Genomic DNA, 20,644 nt, shown 5'->3' with positions numbered 1-20,644 from the left:
GTTATGTAGATTTGGCTGCAGTAGATTTTTCCCCCAAAGAATATCCAAAAATACATGTCTGCATATCATAGAGTTGGAAGAACTGTTTATCACAGTCTGCTTGACAAAACAAGTCCTTTTTCTGTGTGCAGATTATTCGGAAGGCATCCAAGTAGTACAAATGCATTCATTATTAGAAATCATTCTGTGAATTTCATAATTTGAGGCCAAAAAGGGACTATTAGTTCATCTATAGTTTGACCTCTTGTACCACATAGGCCACTACATTTCACCCACACACTAAATTCAAAGACTTCAATTAGACTAAAGTATTTCAGTCCTCAGATTAAATTGTGCTTCAGTGGTTGAGAACAAGACAAAGCTGCCAGCAATACTGAAGCCCCCTGCAACAGCGAAGAACTATTGAGATGAAATATGTCCAGATCATCCCAGTAGGTGAGGCATAATTTTAATGAGCAGCAGGACACAGATATCTGAAGAAGATCATAGTCTGCACTATGGCACTCATCTCCTCTGGCCTCAAGGCAATTAAGGAAGGCTGTGGGTCTCTAACCATAAATGTCTAGTGCCACTTGACACTTCACTTGAGGTATTCTGGTTTGTCTGAATGAAGGACAGACAGTACAGCAGCAGCACAAACCTGCACACCAGGGAGGAGGCTGAAGACTAGACAAGCAGGGCAGTGACAAATGGCAGCAGATCTTCTACGTCACAGCTGCTATGAGTCCCCAGGATGGGTTTCAACCCCACATTAAGACACACAAGTCCAGGTTCTCCTAGTGTGGCTCTGGGTTTCATTCACAGTCCATGGGGACTTAGGCAACATATCAGAGTAGCCCAGAGAGCTGTTCAGCCCACCCAGAAGTAGGTACCAAAGCTTGGTGCACAGTCTGTCAGGCTCCCTTCTCTGCTCATTAGCTTTCCGTCATTCAAATCTCACCCTCAAAGTCTCTAAGGCTTCAGAAGAACATGAGGAAAAAAAGAGCCCAGGAATCTCCATGCAGATACGCACGCAAAAACTGTATTCCCAGACCATGAAGGTGCCTGACCAAAGCCCTGAAGCACAAGGCTTCATTAGACAGAGCATCTCAACCCAGAAAATGGAAATGTGAAGATAAGGCCAATGACAATGCTCACAACCCCACCAAGTCCATGCCAGGACTCACCAAAATTCACCATACCAGCTAAGAACCCCTAGGCTGTGCTAGCAAGTGGCATTCCTGTGACCTGCTGCCCAAACAATGCGCAGCTTACCAGTACCCTGCCTGCTGCAGGGCTCACTTGGGAAGTCTTCCCCACACTGTGACAAGTGAGAATCTCAAATACTGCCAATCTCCTGACAATACATCCTTATCCTCTACCTCAGGCACATTACAACTGGCTTTAACAGTTTGGTCCCTGCCTCTCGTAGGCTTTGATATTTATGTTTCCTCTCTTTCACTATCCTGCTGTTGCGGGTTTGCAGATTAGGCCTGGGAGAAAACAAGAGCATGCCCATCTCTACTTACTAAACACTGTTTCTCCGTGGCAAACAGTCAAATTTCACAGTCTGTGAAATCCAAGAGATGTGAAAATAGTGCAGTTGTGCACAGCTCTCCTCTCAGAAGTGCTAAGCAGAGAGCAGCTCTCCATAGCCCCCACGGCTATGCATTTCCATAAAAGACAAGAATCGAGACCTTACTAAGTATTAGAGTTCTTTAAATCATAGGTAAAACTAATCTGTATTCCAATTTGAAGAAAGTCTCTGAAAGGAAAAAACATGCATGTTGATGGCAGAGAGAAAAATCATATGTCTGCTCATTGGGAAAAAAAATCCAAGAATATTTAATGTGTGAAAATAGGACTCCAGTTATGCTGTTAAGAATAATGAAATCTAGGGTGCTAAGTACTCTATGTGTCGCTGTACAAGCTAAGCTGCCTGAGGCAGTTTTAATTTCTCTAGCCAATTTTTCTTAAATTCTCTTTAATTTACGCATTGACGTGTCCATCACACGCAGAGGATGGGCTGGATGGGGTGCACCCTGAGGCACAGCCTACCCTGGCCAGAGCTGAGCAACGAGGGATGAAGCGAGAGTGCCCCAGGAGTAGCCTCTCTGCTCATGCATGGGGCTTGATACGCATCCAGGCAATGCAAATCAAAGCAAACCTAATTTCTTTGCAGGTTTGGGTGGGTATAGTGTGGGCAGAAGAGAGACAGGAGGGCAGAGCGAAGCAGCAGGAGGAGCAAATACAAGTCCTTGCCCAGGTGCGGGACCAGCAGCTCCATCCACCGCCTCGTCAGGCTGCTCAACCTGTGCTGGGAGGGCTGAAGCAGTGCAGCCATTGTATTGAAGACCGAGGAAGGAAATACCTTGACTATTCTCATACTGCTCATTTCAGAATTTTTGTTAATGTTTTGCCTTTTTTTCTGGTCCTTTGGTTTAGCCTCTAGGCACCACCTTCTAACAGTACACAAATTGCCTGCCCCAGGACTCCATGCCATTTCTCAGCAGAGCAGACGTTAAGCACCTTTCTCTGGGCAAATAAGATACATTTCGATATTAATGTTTTCAGTAGTCTCAAAATGTAAGTAGCTTGCCATGCAATATCATACTATTACCTTGTCGGAGCATTTCACTCCTCTCTTTTTTTTTTATTTCGCATAGCTACTTTCCTTGCCAGGAACAGGCTGAAATTAACTTGTCAAAATTATTAAATTTGAGAGGCAAACATAATTCAAAATTGGATAGACACAAACAAGTGACAGCAGGAGGAGTGTGTACTTTGGGGGGACTACACCAGGCATATTTGCATCTTACTTGTGAAATATGCATTTACCTCTACAAATCACCATGGAGCTTGCTGGGGTTTCACTTCAAAGGAGTCACTGAATTTAAGGCGCACACCGACTGTTTGCAGCTTTGTGGGTCTGCCCAAATGCCAGCAACAACCTCTGCAGCTGGGAGTTCTTCTGGCATCCACCTGAAAGAGCAGAGATGGTGACTGTGAGATGGTGGAGACCATCCCTTTCCCTCTCTTGTGCGCAGTCAATCTTTAATGAAGTGGCCCCTAAATATTTGGTTTGCCCATAGACTGCCAGGAAAACAATATTTAAGATTTGCATAATTTTCGCTGTTTGTGCTCTGCCACGCAGAGCTGCCACTGACTGTGCTTGCAGCAGCGTACAGATTAAAGGGAAACAGCTGTGGGAGGATCAGAGCATGTGCCAGGGGAACCCAGGGGTACACCCAGAGGAGCAAGGACTCACGGTGACATTCTTGTGGGGTGCTCCATGTGGGAGTCAGAGCCCTCCTGGGCAGCAGAAATGAGGGCTAGGTAAGAGCACTTGGCTTTGCAAGGAGGCATGCACAGTGCTGGCAGGCACGCGTAGCAACCATGCTGCCCTGGGGCTACAGGCACCCACTGTGCATGACACCAGCAGGAGCAGTAACACCGAGCAGCCTGTTAACACAGCCCTAGGTCTGAGCAGTACTCTCACTCACAGTAAGCAGGGAGAGAGATGCACAGTAAGGTCAGATCAACACAGTTCTTGCCCATGAGTAGCTGAGTCTGAAAGCACCCAATGCCATTTTAGACAGTTCTCCATATTTAACAACTGAAAGTAAAAAAACTAGCAACTGCAAAGAAGGACATGCTCCATGTTCTCCATTTTCCAAAGATGAAATCCTGAGTTAAACCTGTTACGGGTGTTTTTCTCTGTTTCAGTCCAAGATCTCCTCCTCTTCTTCCCCACTGCTATCAGCAAACAGAACACGTCCTCAAAACTTGATGAAAAGACAAGACACGTGAGATAGTATGTTATTCTCAATGGAGTTTCTGGAGCAGATGAAGTTTTGAGCTCATCTACTGCTCTCTCTCTGATTCAGAATTGCATTTCTCCAAAATTTCAACCGTGATGAACTTTCCCAAAACAGAAGCAGCAGGCTGCTTCCCACTATCACATACTTGGCTGTCTATCCATATGCAGCAGATGTAAATATAATTTACTGGCACAAGCAGCTTTCTGCACATGGCAACATTCTGAGTCTTCTTTAGAATCCATGTGAAGAAATAAACAATTTTACTGGTACACCCAAATGCCCCAATAATACTTCATAATGACCTATGAATTGAGATCTTTCTTAATATGTATTAATCAATAACTCACAAAATTATGTCTCCCACCATTTTGCTGAATTGTTAGTAATGTTCACCAAAGTTACAACTGTTCCTTACAGACAACATAAGTCTGTGCTTTGCTGGCTTCCATATAGTGTAGACCTGCACTTACATAGATTCAGTGCCAGCGCCAGTTGCATCAGTTAATTTTGGGCATTACCTCTTCCAGCTGTGCCCAATTACTGCAGGTAAAGCTTGAAAATTCTCCCAGCAAGTTAAGGATGTTCAGAGATTCTTTGGAGAGCAAACTGGAGCAAATGAAGACGGTCTATTTTTCTACCCTATAGAAATTAGATGGCCAGAGTGATGGGACTTTAATCAGGGAGAAGACGACCATAAAGTCAGAATGAAGTGTTCTGGATGGAGACAACCTGTCTGGTGGTGGTGGGAAATCCTGCATGTCAGCACATTCCTTCTTGGCTTCATCCCTGCTCACTGGATGTGACTCAAAGGAAATGCTGGGCTTCGGTTTCTTCATCAGCAAAATGGGGATAATATTTCCACTTATGCAAGTCACTTTAAGTGGAAAGCGCTGCATTCATGCAAGATAGCATTATTGTGCCAGTACACCGCAGAATTTTTCACTTTCTGCCTGGAACATTTCATACAAATCCCTCCACATATGGAACAGAATGAGGATTGCAGACTGCAGAAAATGTGATTTTTTGGGAGCTGACAGTGCCACTTACATTTGTGTGTTTTCGCATTTCAAACAGCCAGGCTTGGCAATGAAATTCACATCATCTGGTGGCTGTTCTGAACCAAGCTGACCACAGCATGCTCCTGGCAGGGCTGGGCAGCACAGGGCTGGCACATGCCATGCAGCGTCCGTGCCTCAGAGCAGGGGGATCGGTGCTTTGCGTCCTGTTACCCCACAGGCACTGCCATAATGTCTGGCTGCTGCCCCACGTCCTTTGAGCCCACCAGGCCCCAGTGGGGGGCTCACGTAGCTCATCTCAGCTCCACGAGCTCAGGACCAGACTGTGGACATGCACCATATGTCGCGTGGCTCTCAAAGAAAGAGGAATTACATTTTAATTACTGTATTTATCTCAGAGAACACAACGGTTAGTTTTTCTAATGAAAATAAATGGAATAAAGGCTAACAGACTTTTGGTAGTAGAGCCATTAAAAGCTCCATCTAAATTGGGTGTAGATATCTGGGGTGCAATTAGGTTCCCACGCTGAGTGCTTCTCAGTGTAAGTGTGCGGAGGCACTCTAACCTGAATCTAATTCCGCACAAAGGCCAAAGCAGAGGAGCACTATTTGTGCTGTAATGATTTAGTAGAAATGGGCAACATTACATTTCAGCTCCCTTTTGGTCAATGAGCACGTTAGGACTTTCAGAGCACACTACTCAAGACCTAATTGCTTTTAGCAACTCCTGCACACAGAAGATGCATCATCACAGTAAATGCAGTGCCTTGTGTGAAGCAGAGGCAGAGCGAAGCAGTGGCCATCAGCAGCACATGGCACATGATGTGGGAGCTCTGGAGCTAGCTCCAGTCAGACCCAGGTATCACGCCACCGCCTGTAAAAACAGAACTGAACAAATAATTCAAAATGAATAATTTATTTGATTAATTTTGTCTCTCTCTGCTCAGGGAATATATACATACAAATCAATCACACCATCTTGGATTTATTTGTAATTTAAATATATGCAGCAACATTCTTTTCACTATATTTTTTTTAACTCTATGGATTAATCAGAATATTTAAAATTAAAAATGCACTGTTTTGCTGTGATTGGCCAGACGTGCCACATGACACTGGTTTTCTTCTGTGAGCAGCTGAGGACACCAGCACTTCTGGAGTAATCCTTATGCATGCAAAATCGAAAATCCAGTTTTGACAAATATTTGCATGTGCATCTTTGGAATTCACTTACTGCCAAGAAAACTGTCAGTAAAATTCAGCACCTCTTAAATTTGTAAAATGCGAGAACTAAAACATGCATTTTAACATTTGCATTTAACTTAATTAATTTTTTCCCCCAGTTTTATCTGGAACTTTTAGAAGAATATATCTCCCCTTAAAGGCTGCAGCACTGCCCACCCTGACAGTTACATTTCTGAGCCACTGCTCCTGCTATCACACAGCTCTCCAGCTATCTGCTCTCCTAAAAGCCGGTCTTTCTCTAATTGGGCAAATGCTACATGAATTGTGTGGAAGCTTTCAAAAGTCAGGTGGTTTGTTCTGATGGATGATACACGTGTTGTTCCTGCATTAAATATTCCCTCAATTATTGAACGGTTCCTGTTGCATTGTTAGGAAAAATGGATTTGAGAACAACTCACTGAATGCATCCATGATGACGTTAGCATCAAATGTGGCTTAAGGGAAAAAGTCAATAAAGTTTTCCTCTGAAAGTTTTACTGAAGCGGCTGCAGGAGGAGTGCTCACTGCCCTGCTCAGGAACACCCTGCACTGCGTCCAGCCCCCACAGCTGCGGGCGTCCACCAGCCCAGCCATGTTCCCAAAAGTTCCCAAGGCAGCGATCGCCCAGCTTGTGCAATTCGCACAGTGCCTGCACGTGTGTTTGCCCAAGAATTGGTACATCTAACTTCTGGATTTGTGTGCTAATACATCCCTTGGTTTATCCCTAAATCAGTCTCCTGGAGTTAACATGCAAGGACATGCATTAGGTCTGTCTGCTCTTCAGTTACGTCTGACCCACTGCTGGCTCAGGGCAGGGATGGTGCAGAATGTCCCTAACTGCAACCAGCAGAGTGGTAAATCTGTGTACTTGTTAAGATCCTATGGGACCCATGGCAGGGCTTGGCTCAGCCACCACTTCCCTGGATGCAAATGTGCACTGCCTGAGGCCCCATACACTCTGTAGGCAAGAGAGGGGCAGTGCCATCACTGTGGGGCAGCCGGAACACAACGGGGCTCTCTGACATAGCAACAGCCAACAGGCAGCCCAGGAACATGAGGGTAACCCATCAAAGAATCAGTCTGTTTTGAAAAGACCACTAAGATCATCCAGCCCAACCTCAACCCATCCCACCATGTCCACTAACCATGTTCCACAGTGCCACATCTACATGGTTCTTGAACATCTCCAGGGGTGGTGATGCCATCACCTCCTTGGGCTGCCTGTGCCAGTGTTTCACCACTCCTTCTGAGAAGAAATTTTTCCTAATATCCAACCTCAGGGATCAGCTACAAACCCATGGTGGGGCATTAACTCATTCAGCAAACAAAGCTGGTGCTTCAGTTGCCAAGCAGGGTGATTTAAATGGCTTAATTTACACATCACAGCAAGCTTTTCCTACCACAAATCAATACATTTGCATAGGATCTTAAAATAATCAGCACCGTGCTCCTGCATACATTTCTTAAATAGGCACAGAATTCCTTAATGAAAGCTGGAATCCCACCACCAGCCTTGTTTTCAGCTCACCTGCAAGCTGGGCTCACAGGGAAACACAGCTGCACCAAGGCCCCAGCAACGCAACATCCCAGGGCCATGTGCAGGTGCACAGAGTCCGCTCATGCCAGCCTGCAGGAGGGGAACCAGCAGTGGGGCTGTGCCCGAGTGCACCCCTGCTGGGGAGGCATGCAAACAGAGGAAAGGACAACCAGAGCTCTAGGAAAGAAACCAGCCTGACAATTGCCAAAACCCAAACCGAAGCAGAACCAAGCCCCTACCCATGGTCAGCTCGCTTTTTCCATGTCTGGTTTGATGTCTTGTTCTTCCACCTAGGAATAGTGCAAAGAACCACTAATGTGGAAAAGAGGTCCCTGTGGTGGCCATTTCCTAGCAAGGTATAATCCCGTTGTTCCTCATCTCTTTGCATTTCTCATGCTTAATTTGGCTTTCATTGGATGGTTGGTTTTATTGTTTTTGTTTTTTTTTTTTAATATTTATTACTCATATTTGAAGCATGTCAAACTCGACAAAACTTTAAGCAGAGGGAATGATAAAAAGTGTCTTGAAAATCCTATTTGCCCCTTAATAATTTAATTCTGCAGAAAGGGAAATCAAAGCATCACAAATTGATTGCTGTGAAACAAATTACAATTATTTCCACACATCCAAATAAATCTACTAATTTTAGGCATCTGACTTCAGGCATTAGATGGAAAATGCAAATGCACATGTTGAAATGATGGCCATGTCTCTAGAGCTGCTTGCTGATCCCTCTGTTCCTACTCGATGCCTGATAGTTCTAGACTGCTATTGAGACATGCAGTAAATTAGCTGCTCTTAGCTCTGCCTGTTAAAAATATTGAAAAATGTGGCTGCAGAGCTCTGCTGACAGCTTTAGGCACCCAGCACTGGTTCCTCTGCTCTGGAATTCAGATGCCAGTGTCCACGGCTGCTTTCCCCAAATGTGCCTCCAATTAGGCCATTCTGCTGCAGCCATTAGCCGGAGCCCTCTGCCCTGCTTTTAGAAAGAACTGTGTGCATTGAAATGTCCCTGTGAACACACATTTTCCACATATATTTTAAGAAGTGCCCTTGTTCCTCTGTCACACTTCTCCACATAAGAGAAGTCACCTGATACTGTTAGTGACACATTAGTCTAGTGTGGCATTTAATATTAGGCTTCATATAATTCACAGGGATGGCAGAGCAATCTCAGGTAATCAAAATAAATGAAGACAGCCTGAATAATGCATTTGTTAAACCTAAATAACATACAGTGGACACCTTTTTCCAGGAAAATGTGACTCAGGTGCAGTATTGATTGAGAAGATAAAGACAGGTGTTTTCAATTCCTATATTGTGGAAGCAGAGAAGACTTTGATAACGTAACAATAATCTTTTGTTATTTTGCTGCAGCCCAATACAGCTAGAATCAATTTTTCATTGTACTCATTTACAGGAAAAGGGGATAATGGCAGGGACAACATGGCTTTAATAGAAAGAATAAGTCATGATTTAATTCAGATGTTGTACTACAGCTACAAGTTGGAAGATATATTTGGGTATATGGAAACAGTACAAAGGAGGCTGCACACCTTCAAATAGAAATCATGGCTCCGCATTTCTATTTATTGGTAGTTAGGTGGAATGATGCAGCATTATCCTGACAGCAACAAGAAGCAAGAACATTTTAAAGCAGAAAAAAAAGCTGGAGGATTACAAGCAACCTCTATAGGAAACTAAAATAAAAGGCAGCAGTAAAGGGCACATTTAGGTCTTCATTAATATTTGTATTTAAGTAAAAATGACAAGCAGAAACATCTGAAGAGAGGCTGAGTTCCCAATCAATGTGAGGCTTCTCTGTGCAATTGATATCTTTCACAAATATCTCAGGCATTTTTTGATAAATTTTGTTTTCATGGAAAGTACTCAGGACGATGATAAAATAATGATTTTTTTTTTCTGGCAAAATAGATTGCTTCATGACTTCTTGAATGAAACACAAATCTAAGAGTGATAGTGGTCGGGGCTGGATTAGTCTCCTGGGGTTACATCCAGTGTACGAAATTTCATAGCTTTTCCAGAGAGTTCAATAGTGCTCTTCTCTGTGGTGAGATGCTGTCAAACGACCCCTGAAAAATCACCCCACAGGCTGAGCTTCAGAAACGTTGTGACTAGAAACTGCCAGGAGTTATTTTAGCCCCAGTATAGCCCTGAAATGTTCCGCATGGCACATTTCTGAGGAGCGCCCATTAGGCCCATCTAAATCTGAGTTTCATCACTGACTTTGGTGTAATTCAGGACCCAAAGTCAAGCTTTAAAGCTGATTTCTGTCTAAGAAACCTGCAACTGAATCTCAGCCTCTGCTTTTAACGAGCAACTTTTGCAGAAAAGCAGACGAAAGGGGATAAATCCTTGCCTGGCATTTCTGGCTTTCCCTGAAGAGGAGCCTGGTCTAGCCCTAATGCTAGGGCTCACATTCCTCTCTGAGGTGCAATAGGAAAATGAAAAGATTAAAACAAGAAAAATCAGAGAGCAGTATTAACCCGTTCTCCAGCAGCAGCATCTCCCTGCTACAGGAGCTCCAGCTCTGAAATGGCCAAATCAGCACCGTGTAGAAGGTGCAGTATGGAACAGCTTGAGAGAGCTGCAGGTGCCCTGCCAGGCAGAGCTGTCCCAGTTCAGGAGCACTACGCTGCAAACACCTAAGATCCCAAATGTAGCAAGGCAGATTTTAAATTACAAGGTTGATCCTATACAAGTGCAGCCTCACTGCCTGCCCCTGGCAGAGGATCTCAAGGCCAGGATCTCCAGCCCTATACTCATCCACGTTGCAAGAAACAAGAATGTGGCTTATCCACCTTTTCCTTACTACCTCAGTCCAGAGGTGGCTGTCTGTCTCCCCATGGCATATGCGCAGGGACAGGCAGCTAGTCTCTCCCCCTGTGCCCTTTTCAAGGGCCTGAGGCATTTGATGAAATGAGCTCTTGATCACTGCCTGTCCAGCAGCTTCAGTATCACCTGACGGTGATGCATGGCCTTTTACATATGTAATAGATGCCTTTTAATAGAATGGAAAACCCTTCCTTCACCATTGGAAGGGAAATTCCAGCATTCTTCACTTCCCCATCCTTGAAGGCAGAGCTGACTTTTTGGATAAACTTCATCTCCTCTTCACTCTCCTTCCCTCCTCCCCTTTATTTTTTCTATTCTCTCCTGTTTTTTTTTTCCTCATTAAATGTTTTTTTATACCAATGTTTACTGTTTAGTTTAGCATGACATGGTCCGGGTGAGAATTCCCCACAAAAACAGGTCTTTGTTCTTGGGGAGGAACTGGCATTCAGGTTAGTACTGCTCAAATGATCTGATCTCACAAGTCAGGGATTTCTCTTAATCCTTTCTTGACTTGGAAGAAATCTCTAACCAGCTCTGACCTAGCAAGCGTGTGAGCATGGTGAAAGCCATGCCCTTCCAAACATTGCTTGGAGCTCCCAAATGCCCTGTGCAACTAAGTAGAGTTAATTTTAACAGGAAATTTCACACTGCAATTGGAAGAAAGGGTAAAATCATTAGCAAACTTTTCATAACTCGGTTCAGTGCCACTGTGAGTGCAGTCTGTGATCTGAAGCATGTTAACAGGCAAACTTCTGAGCTAGACAGAATCAAAGATTGACTTCCTTACATGTATAGGTGTTCCAGTTTGCTGGCAAGAAAACAAAACTGACACAAAGCGCACAAAGAACCCCAATATCAGCGAGAATGTCACTAGCAGTGGAATTCATTAAGGAAGATCATTGCGACAAATCAGGTTCCTAAGCGTGACTTTCCCGTTCATGCAGAGAATGGACTGATTCGTTCCCCAAACAATGGGAAATTTTGTGGAGGCTCTGGAACAGATTGCTCTGTTTGCTCCATTACTCACAGATCAGCTCGCCACATTCAGCAACAAAGGCAAGGGCTAAACTTATCTTATTTGTTGTCCTCGATTTATGAAAAAATAATCTAGCTCATAGTCAATGAGGTGCTTCAAGAATTTGCTGAAATGAAAGCAACTCCATCAGTACAGGTTCAGCTTCTATGTGACTCGTACGGTCTATGCACTTCTATGTTACACTGTCTTGATCTATCTAAGAATAATTGTGAAGATTTAACAGGATTTCTTTTTTTTTTTTTTTTTTTTTTGCTGCTAGAAAAAAATACACTTTTAAACTGTGCTGTCTGACTTTACTTTGACTGGAGTTACAAATCTCAGTTGGACACAGCCATCACATTTTTGGGGCATGGGTGTGCCCGCTGTATGACACAGTCCTGAGACAGGAGGAGAATATACCATTTCCATGTGCATGGCATTTCTGTGCATCCATAGCATGCTCATTTTTTATATTTTGGCTGCCACTGCTCAGTGCTCGTGGACTGTGATCTGAATATGCAAAAGGAAACAAAATTTTTCACACCTAATTCATTCAATACTATCGGCTCCACACAGGAAGCCCACAGCAGCCCACTGCCCACAGGAGCTCCATGCCTGGGGCTTTCTTTCCATGACCACACGTTCCCAATAACTGCCTCTCTCTGCTCCTTGTTTCAGCAGCACTGGAGAGACTACTGAAGACCAGCCACAGGGCATGGCCAATTGCCCTTTCCCCAATTGAATTTAGTAAAACCTGTTGCCTAGACAAGACAATACATGAAGGGAGATCATTCTTCAGTCTGCTTAGAGATGGACATTGAAGAACTGGATGTTCGCTTTGATCAGAAAACTAAATCTTTCAGAAACAAGTTCTGAGGCTCTTAATCATATTGAAAAAGCACAATCCTAGGAAAAATCCCACAGTAATCTATGTTTTTATTCAGAACATTTTCATTGTTAGTACATCAGATTTTGCTTTTATCTGGCTTACGCTCAGTGATACAACAGATAGTGTTTGCATACAGAGGAGTAAGAAAGGAGCACTACAGCCAGCAGAGGAAGGATGGAGGATGGCTGGTTGGATGTTCGCATTGGTAAATAGCATTACATGAAATTCTTTGTAAAAGCATTCAGGTGCATCTTGTTTTGCTTCCATATAACTAAAAAGGAAGCAACTGATTTGCACCTTGGGATTTGAAATAGCTGATAAAACGCCAGAAAATCATTGATGATCAAGTACTGTTCAGCAGCTGCAGCATCATTCTGCAACCTGCTGGGCAAGTGCCAGGGTACCTGCTTAATGTCTGGAGATGGAGAGCTGTGAGGAACCTGCTGAGTGACAGCCTGACAAGGTACGTGCACTTCCTGGACCACAGACAGGCCTAGGGATAAGATTCTACTTTAAAAAGTGCAAGTTCTAATTTAATTTAAGACTGATCAGCAGTTTTCTGCATTGCTCATTTGTTATTTTCAGACCCAAAGGCAGTCTGAGTGCCTGTTGATAGCTTTCCTGAAAAGAAACCTGTTCTTTGCCTTTGATGAATTCCGGGCAAAGCCCTGTTTGAGATGCCTGGAGAAATCCAGAATGCCCAGATCTCACAATAACCCCATCTATCCTAGGCACCTGACTCCTTTCTCCTGCACGCCCTGGCCATAACTCCCTGCTCTGCAACATGCCTTGTGTTCACTTCTTGTGGAGAATACACAAACATGCTCACTTTCTCCATCTGTGTTCAGGGCCCAGAAGCCTCCCTGCTCCCAAACCTGCCAGCCCTGCAGGCTCCTGTAGCACCAGCCCAGGCTGCTGTCCAGACAGACCTGTTCCACACCACCTTCCTGCCTCTTGTGTTGACAGCAGCATTGTTCTGCCTTCTGCACAGGACACAGGTGATGGTAAGACCAATAGAGCATGTCCCCCCACAGATGGGAGGAGAGGATACTCACAGTGCTGTCAATCCCTTAACAGAAGTGCTCCTTGGGGAGACTAACATGCAATGAGAAGGCTCCTTCCTTACCTGCTTCAAACTGCATCTCTTGACTGACTCTACAGGGAGCCTAGGTAACTAAACTCCTATTTTAGGCTTGAGTGCAATCCCTCTTGCATGGATGAACTTGACTGCAGGCTCTCTCCTCAGCAGGACCGCTTGGCAAAATGAGTACATGACTATGCATGGGAAGACAAGCCTACGCCTGCAGTAGTTGGGCTGTCTCATCTCATCACATGAGGGTGTTGCAGCCACCAGCAAGGGCCAGCCAGAATATCACCTGTGTCCCGTACATGGTGTGCAGCATCAGCACTTGTGCTACCGGGCTGCTCCTTGCTCAGCTGCAGGGAGGCTTACAGGAACTAGGCTAACTCAGGCGCTGCTGCACTCAATTTATTGTACAGACACAAGTCTGATGTTATTTCACACGAGTCCTGTGCCTGCCCTGAAGAAAAATGTGTGTGGGAGACTTCACATCATTCTGCATCTGCAGCTTCACCTCAGTGTCACTAATACAAAAAAATATGTATCACAATGAAATAAAACAGATAGCTTTGAGATTTTTACATATATACAAGCATACACATACACACGTAAAGCAGCTTGGGTGAAAATGTGATTTGAAATGACTACCTGAATTCTCAGTACCACTGGATTTTTCTTCTGGAGAGCTCCCGCACTACTTCATTGGAGCAAGCAGTCGAGAAGATGCTCTCTAATTTTGCTGGCATTAACTCATACTTTGCTCCCCTAACCTTTTTGTTTTCAGTATTGACAAATAGCAGAGATGCAGAAAGAGATGGAGAATTCCATCCTAAAAGCCAGTTTCCTCTGTTACAGAAAGAGATATCCCTAAGGTCAAGGATTGTCTGAAGCAATACTGCACTAATCTCAGTAGCCCCATTTGAACAGTGAGTCAGTTCACATAATCCAACCACACGTCAGCTGGAAAAGAATGGTTTTGGAAACACTTTACAGTCATCTTTGTTTTAGAATTTAGTCACAGTAAATTATTGGATATCAGTCCATTGTTGCAACCATATACCTTTATGCAGTAGCAATTTTTCTTATACTTTTGTCATGTTTAGCTGCTTGTTGAGTATCTTTATATACCCCATATTTATTGTCAACTACTATTTAAAAATGTGCACAGGATTTTTCCACCTGCAGAAGTTAATTGGCACGACCCAGCCATAGTTCGTAAGTATATTCCAAAGGTAGTAAAGGCTGTCACAGAGCATTCAGTTGCCCCGCTATTTCAGAGCTCACAATGAAGTAGTCTAGTTGAAGCCTGACTTAGGAACTTCCTTTGCCTCCCAAGCCCTGGGAGGCGCCTGTGCTCACTGCATGAGCCACCCAGGCTGCTAAAATACTATCAGAACTACAAACATCGCTATGTATGCCATTCAGCATGGGTCATCTGAAGAGCTGGGTATTTTTTTAAACAGGGATTGTTTCAGCAATTTTATGTGAAATAGGAAATTAAACTAACACGTTTTTTTCCTAAATAGCTGATTTTAAAGAAACATGAAACCTGATGGGAAACAGTCAATGCATAAGTTACTCCCAGTTGAAACTTGCCAGCAATAGGATAGTGACACGCTGTTTCAAGCAGGAGGCTGCCAAAACTGGCACTAAATACAATGCAGGGTTTGACTAATACTAGTTGAAATTTGACGCAAACATCAAACAAGAGGGATTTTCAAAGTTATGCGGGCAATGCAAATTACACTAGGAGTGTTTAGTTTTTAGCATCAATATTTGTAAGACTGTTGTGCCACAGCTGTGTTCCGGCAGCCCTGCTTTCCTGCTCATCTCCAGCTTCTGTAAATCCCAGAGATTATGAGCTACTTAATAAAGCTACCTTCTTACCTCTCAATTGGCTGCTTTGGAAACAGATATTCCAAGTTAAATTTCACATTGCTTAAAAGTCATCCTATTTTTTCCTTTGGTCTAAGATCAGCAGACTTAAAAGAAGGCTTCAGACAACTAGAAGTGAAGGAAAGCAAAGCCCCAGGCTGAGTTGTACAGCTTCAAGTCTTCCCACCCAGGCAGGGCGCTTGGCTCTGCTGGTGCCATTACCAACCTCATGGGGATGGCAGAGGAGGCATGGCTGAACCTCAACAACTTTCCACAGCTCCCTTTGAAGGTCCATAGGTCCAGAATGGTTGGAAATTCTCAACGTTGCAGTGAATTTCTGGAAAAGTGAAGTGGTTTTTCAATGTATCTACTTAAAATATACAAAAGTACTTTCCTCCCAGTAATGGGCATCAATACTGGATGGGACAGCTGAGGACTGGGGTTTGGCTGGCTGTGTTTGTGGGGTGGGATTAGGCTCACTGTGTGGTTTGAGACCCTGAAACTACACTCCACTCTTCCAGAGACTATTCTTCCTTAAAAAACAAAACCAAACTTGTAAATATATTCAGAGTAAAGAACCAAACTACTTCATATTATAATTTTATACTTGCATTTCTATGAGTGTATGTGTATTTATGCCTTTGTTAGTATTTTATCTTGCCATCACTTAAAGATTCTGAAGATGAAATTGTCATGACTTTTTCCACAAGTATTTCTGTATGGAGCAGCGTAGTGAGATGTAGGACTTCAGGCAGAGAAAGAACGTTCTGTGCTGATCACCGAATGCATACAAATACATCAGAAAACAGGATGAGCTTCATGGTTTTGGAATCAGATCTTCAAAGATGATTCCCGCTAGGAGTTGTTAGATGAAACTGCCCCATCGTTGCTTTATGTTTCCTGTCTGCTGCTTTAAATTAACACTTGGAAAAAAATATGCATTGCAGCTCTATTTTACTAATGTTTGACTAATGGAACACAGGTTTTAAGCTGGCCTATGTACAGAATTTCAAGAACAAACAAAATCACTTGAAGATAAAGTCGTATGTGCTGAATTCCAGTTCTTCAGAAAGACGAGTGGTGGTAGGAACATGGTCTTTTATTTAAAACAACAAGACCTGATCCTCCCTAACACCCTGTTAACAAAACAAGCACAAACATCGTCAGTAGAAACCTAAAGAGAAAGAAGTGCTGCCTGGTTGAAGGTCACAACAGCAGGGCAAGGAATTCAGCCTTATGACTTTAGACTGCAAGCAAGCTATTTAGAGCAATAATTTCTTCTTTCCTTTCAGCGAAAAACATCCACGTACAATATGAAATCATAGTATCCTAAGCAGCAGGGCCATCTTTCTGTCTTTTATAGCATGGAAAGCTTCTAACTTCCTTTTCCTGATTCCTAAGGCATATATAAATATTACAGGGTCACAACTAAATTTTACTTCAAAAATATGAAGTTGTCTTTATAAAAGAAAATAACTTTTGTGGTATAGATTATTTAACAAAGTCCCGCTGCTTCTATCAGTAACAAGAACTGTTCTGGAGAAAAGTACAGGAAGAACATACAATTCTCTTGTTTTACAGGCTGCATATCACCACGTCCAACTGCTTCCCATAAGCTACCCACATCCCTTTATCTCTTTGTCACTGAGAAAAAGACAACAATCTCACGTTTGCTACCCAAGCATCTCACGTTGTCTGCTTCTCCAGCAAGACAAAACCGAAGGCAAGCACATATCACCCATGAGCTTCATGCTCCACAAGGAATGAAAGGTCAAAGGGTAGCAGGCAAAAGCTATTTGCCACTCAGTTCTAATTTCCCTCATAAATTATTAAGCCATCCCTTATGCATTTCCATCTTTGATAGTCTTGTGGTATGAAGTGTAAGTCAATGGATAAGCTAATTGCAATAAGCAGAAGTGGTATTTAATGCACTGGACACTTTCAATAGCAAAGTAGCTCTAATTAGTGTTTCTAACTGATGTGACAGCAGTTTACAGAGCGCCAAAATAGTTCCTCATTTGTCAAGTGGGTCTGAAGCTTATGGCAGCTTTCTGATCATCTCCCTTGCCGCAGGACCTGAAAGCACCTTCAAAAAGCTTTCTCTCATTGATCTTTAGTCAGACGCTGACTGAAAGGCACACAGCTTTGCCAGAAAGAAGATAGATAGACGCTGCACCAGCATGAAAATGTCACTTGCTTAATGAAAAAGGGTACCTTCTCAAAACCTCTCCGAATGCATGTATATGCACACACATGCACATACACAAGCCCAACAAAGCTATGAAGAGGCAGTTTTATTAAGCAGATGAATACATGTGAAGTGCTGTCTGTGTAAACCTGTCATATTGGTTTATTTATGTCGTGCATGCACACATCTATATTACAACATACACGCACAGAAATGAGCTTACAGCCTATGACTGAAATGCAGAGATTTTAAAAGGCACATTAAGCTCTTCCCTCTAGACTTTTCATTGTGTATTCGGGACACAGTGCATCAGGCAAACTTCACCATTAGTTTCAAAATGTCAGAATTTACTTTCCTTGTCTATGATTTTTCTTCTAATATATCGATAGTTCAGCTATCCTGCTGTTCTCTAAGGGCTGAGGGAGTAAATGATGGTGTGTCAAATAAAGAGCAAGTATTTGCCAAGTAGTGTCAAGAAAGTTCAGAACAGTTTTCCCTTTGTTACACTTGTTTTATAGCCATCATTAAATAATTAAATATTGTGGTTAGTTACAGGAAAAACTGTGATAATTTTCCATGCATTGTAGACAACACTCAAAATGGCCCTACATGCATTTAGAAGAATGAAGAAAGGGGGACTTCCAAAAAGTCTTTGTAAGTCCTCTGCAAAGCAGGTCTTTCAAAAGCCACCCTTCTACTGGAATATGTGCACTGGATATGAGGAGCTGGGATGAAGCAGTACAACCAGAATTGTTTTCGATGGTGCAGTGCACAAACTTACCGGAGCTTTGAATAGCTCTGAAGCAAGCACAGTACAGAAGGAAAAGACCCTCCTATCTGAAGAGGTGGCCATTGCCTCTCCTGGTAGATCCTACCCCTGCAAATATTCATTAGGTTGTAAACATGTGCTTTGACCATCTGTACTAGCACAACCATTTCGGATCAATCATCAAGGCAGACGCAGATAATTCTTTCCTCTTGCAGGAGACCACAGCTCATAAAAACATGGAAGGCAACGTCACAGGGCAGCACAGGCAATTAGGAGCATGGAAGGGACTGGGTCAGAACACAAGTCAGGAATAATAGTGTGAGCACTAATAGGAGAAGTTTTTTATTAGTGCTTCCATGTCAAATTAGTCAGATGGCTCAGGCACTCACAGAGTGGCAGCAAAGCGTGCGCACTGCATGTCTGCCCCAGCACAGAGCTGTGTGCACAGCACGTCCCACTGCTTCCTTCTCCCCATGCTTTCTGGGCCCAGGTTCTCATGCAGTTCCTGTCTGTGTCAGCCCAGTCACCTTTCAAAGCAGGTGATGAATCTGCCTTGCTAATAAAGGCAATATGAGGTTTTTGACTAAGGCACCATCTGCAATTAATTACTGAGCCAAATCCCAATAGCTGAAGCCTGCTAACTTTGCAGTCTGGCTGTTCTGCAGTGTGAGGGAGGCAAGGCACACGCAGTGCCACAGTGCAGCATGACCTACCCCCAAGCTCTGCACACACCATGATGATAAGAGATGAAACCAGCAGCACCCAGATGAGGGATACCCAGCAGCCAAAATGAATATTTCCACCAACAAGCCACGAACCTGGTCTGAAACAAGTAGCCGTGGAAATAGTTTTTCACCTCCATCAAAACACAGGCACTTCAGAGGCAGGAGAGCTGGTGGGGGAAACTGTGGTTACCAAGCAAGGATTTGCATTTGCCCTGGTTTGCTTTAATTTTAGGTGTTTTCATGTTGGCTTTCATGAGAGGCAGAAGATAATTTGTGGCCCTTCCTTCCTTTGAAATTCTCATATTGATCCTATGAAATATCTAGAATGTCAAGCAGCATTGTTTAGACTAAAAACAAATTGCCAGAAAACTTGCTTTTGTAATTGAAGGGTGCTTTCTGCTGCTGCTTCCAATGTTTGTGTCTTTAAAAAGCAGACAGACAGCAAGCAATGGAGGAGAGGCTGTTCCACAGAATCCGGTTCTTGTTTGTCGTTTCCCAAAGAATATTATCAAAGGACACAAGAAGCCAGAGCCCCATTGTTTTATCATGGCTTATGATATTATTTTGGACAGAGACCCAAATGTCATGGAGGGACAAACAAGCAAGCTCTGCTGTATATGAAGTTGCATTTTCTATTACTTATAAAGTTATCTTCCTGTTAATTGTCTCAGACCTCACTATTTCACTATCATCTTCCCAGTCTCTATGTCTTGTTTTCTCTGTATTTTAGGAATTTGTTCTTTTACCATTTGATCCACTTATTGACTTTTTCTCTGATCCTATTTTACATTGTCCCAGTGAGCCTCCCTACTCTTATCAGCTGAGGCCCTGTATCTTCACACTAATTTCTCACTAAACAATAGCTCTCCAATTTCTTCTGTAGCTCTAGATCTGTTGTGAATATTAATAGCTTCTTTCAAGTTCTACATTTGTGGGAGAGAGCACTAGTGTTTGATCTCTGGCTTTTCCTGAATACACTTGTACTTCTGCAATGGGGGCTTGGATCTCTTTTATGTTTTCCTACCAGATCTCTTGCTTCATTTCTGTCTTCCCGTTTTATTGCAGAGATAGAAGCCGTGGAGAACCTGTAAGCATTTCTCCTTATTAAGCAAGCCTCTTCACACCGGCACAGTCTGTGGTGATTTCTGCCCTCATTGCAGACTATTTCTGTACACTCCCTAAAGGCATCAAGCCATTCAGGTAGTAGCATGTAATTTGTTTTGTACTGTGGAATTCCTGCCATGCCTATATGTATTTAGACCACAGGCAAACCAATAAAGTTGTCATAGAAACAAAGCATTTCATGAATAAATCAATTCATAATAAACTTGTAAACTTTGAAGAACCTGCTGTGCTTTAACAACACATCTATTATATATACACACTAATCATGTTTGTAATGAGCAATGTACATACACCACACATGTCCATTTGTTTTGTCCTGTTGAGCATCTTATAAATATTCTTTAACACTTTCCTGTGTTGTGCACGTCTCCACAGTATGGAAGAACAGAATTGGATGCTTGCATAATAACGCAGCAGCAGGAATTTTTCTATTTCTTTTTTGATGTGTGAGGTGGAGGTTCAGTAAGCTCTGAAAGCTTGTTTTTTTTTTTTTAAACAAGCCAGTAAAGATTGAAAGTATCAGCACAGTAATTCTTTTTCTTGT

General features: G+C 43.1%; 1 long non-coding RNA gene across 1 annotated transcript in view; it reads right to left on the bottom strand.

Moving 5' to 3' along the window:
* The window catches only part of LOC110402758, a 38,965-nt gene that overhangs the window by 6,257 nt on the left and 12,064 nt on the right, over positions 1 to 20,644 (bottom strand). The window contains exon 2 of the long non-coding RNA XR_002441287.1: positions 2,818 to 2,961. This is a non-coding gene — a long non-coding RNA (uncharacterized LOC110402758). The remainder of the gene's footprint in view (positions 1 to 2,817; positions 2,962 to 20,644) is intronic.

This window comes from Numida meleagris, chromosome 7, assembly GCF_002078875.1.
Source record: "Numida meleagris isolate 19003 breed g44 Domestic line chromosome 7, NumMel1.0, whole genome shotgun sequence".
Classification (NCBI taxonomy): domain Eukaryota; kingdom Metazoa; phylum Chordata; class Aves; order Galliformes; family Numididae; genus Numida; species Numida meleagris.
This window is presented reverse-complemented; position numbering and strand designations above follow the sequence as displayed.